Below are 2,529 nucleotides of genomic sequence, written 5' to 3'. Positions count from 1 at the left end.
ATTTTTGATATACCACTATTAAATTTTGATTTAATGATGAATTTAAAATCCGCATTAATTTTGAAATGACACAAACACGACATGAGTCTTCTTTTTAAAATTATTTTTTTTTATTGAAAAAACATTTTAATATAAATAAAGATGAAAGTAATTTTATTTTTTTTTTTTTTTTTATTTTTTTTTTTTTTTTGTTGTTGTTGTTGTTGTTGTTGTTGTTTTTTTTTTTTTTTTTTTTTTTTTTTTTTTTTATGAGATAAGTTATTTGTTAATATTTTTAGATTTTTAGACTGAAAGAAAAAAAAATAGAAAATGTTAGCAAACAAGCACAAATCATTCCTGATGTGTTTAATAATTAGGGAAAAAAAATGCTAAATCAATCTTTGTAATTTTCCTAATTTACAAATCGTTCCCTATATGATATAAAAATTAATTTAGGGGTCCTTTTGGTAGAGGATAATAACAACTTACTCCCTTAAGTCAATTTCCGTCTACTAACTTAATAGAATCTATTTGGTTGCCACATCAAATCCAATAAAACTGTGACACATGTCACTCTTTAATAAAAAAAAGTTCAAATATATTAAAAATATAAATATAAAAACCAAAAAATAATTTTTTTTTTAAATTAAAAAAAGAAAATAAAAAAAAGATGGGGTTAGTTGCAAAGGGGTGGCCACTAGAGGTGGCGAGGGGTAACTGTTCAAGTCACCCCTAGCCCAAGGGGGTGGCTCATAGGCCACCTCCAAAGGTGGTATGGGTGGCTGTGCGCCAACCTCGGCCACCCCTAGCCCAGATCTGGGGGTGACTTTCGGGCCACCACTACCTCTTAGTTGGCCTGCGAACCACTCAGAGGTGGCTAGGGGTGACGCCCGTGTGCCACCCTCCAATAATAAGTTACTGGGAAGGTTTTGTAAACATAGATTAAAGGCTTATTTACATTGAAAATATATGATTTTTTAAATCAACCATTGGATCTGTAGAACTCACATATGGATCATTGTGAGTCCTACAAATTCAATGGTTGATTTAAAAAAATGATATATACAAGAATAACAAGAGATGTGGAAAAATCATTTCTCGGATTATTTACTTTAAGATTACAATGTAAATAAGGAATTACCCCATATTTGGATTTAATAAAAAATAATAGAAAATCGAATTTCCACTTAATCAAAATGTCAAAATCCAGTTTTAGTACAAAATGCGATTTCCAACAATTTATTTACAAATGATCAATCGAGTAAACCAATGTAAACTTTATAATAAAATCTCATAAAATCGTATTTGGCTATTTAATGTATAAGGAACAAAAACCGATAAATTGTTTTTGAAAAATATTAAGTTAGAGAAAAAATCATTTTTCACACTTAGCTAAGTTTTCATGAAACTTAAGTCCAATGCTCCCTCGTATATATTATATCAAAAACTCATGTACGAGATGCATGAAGGTTTCCAAGGAAAAATAGTATGGGAGTTGTGAGATTAGAGAAAATGATGAGGTATGATTATTATTATAATATGAATTTAATTTTCCTAGATTTTGAAAATGATGAGAAAGGTTTTCAGGATGTTAGTACTTATGGAATTGTGAGAATTTCGAGGACAAAATTTATTTAAGGCAAGTGAGTTGTAATACACCGATTTTTATCCTATAAACCTAAGGTTATTTAATTTCAAGAAGAAATAGGATTTATGAAATTTTAAGAAATGATAATTTTTGGTCGAACAAGTGGGACTTGTGACCCTTTTTAAGGATCAAACACACTTTAAGGATTATGATGGCATTACATTAAAATGATTCTAACTTCAATTCCAAGGATCAAGGATTTTTAATTTTATTGTAAGGATCTATTGGAATAATTAATCGCTGATTTTAATTAGGCTTTTAACTTTTAAAGGACGATTCTAAAAGTATTACTGTTGGTACAGTTTCCGGTACGGTGACGTGTCGCCTTGTGATTCGTTGCCTTCCTTAATCTTCGCTCTCCTCGTAATCTGCAAAATAATAAACGGCTCTTCGGACTATGGGGGTGCCGACCGGACCCCCACTCCGATGTCTAAGTCAGTTCAAACTTATTTTCTGGAGAATATCAGTAATTTCTAAAGCTCAGAGAATGTGTCCTTTAATACCTGGCGTAGTAGTCTTATTTATAGGCTCACAGTTATAAAACTGCTAAAATACTTGGAGCATAATCTGATTAGGAGTCTGAGTCCTAGATCACATAGTTTTTAATTTTATCTTCATAGAATTTGAATTGGGTAGTAGAGTCCAAACTGGATAGGACATTACCCTTTTAGCTAATTTCATTCTATTAGGTACCTTTATCCCATATTTGATGGGATAGAAGCCTATTTTGATATATTCTGAATATCCGTCTTTTTGGAGATAACGAATGGTCTTGTACTTGGGTCTGATCTGGCCGGGCCAACCCGATGGGCTCGGCCCCCGATACTTCCTTAGGCCCACGTGTCTTTGGAGCTAATTTTATCCCCAACAGTTACCCCCCTAATTCTCTGATTTCAAAAATA

The sequence above is a fragment of the Alnus glutinosa genome, chromosome 2, assembly GCF_958979055.1.
Source record: "Alnus glutinosa chromosome 2, dhAlnGlut1.1, whole genome shotgun sequence".
Lineage (NCBI taxonomy): Eukaryota > Viridiplantae > Streptophyta > Magnoliopsida > Fagales > Betulaceae > Alnus > Alnus glutinosa.
This window is presented reverse-complemented; position numbering follows the sequence as displayed.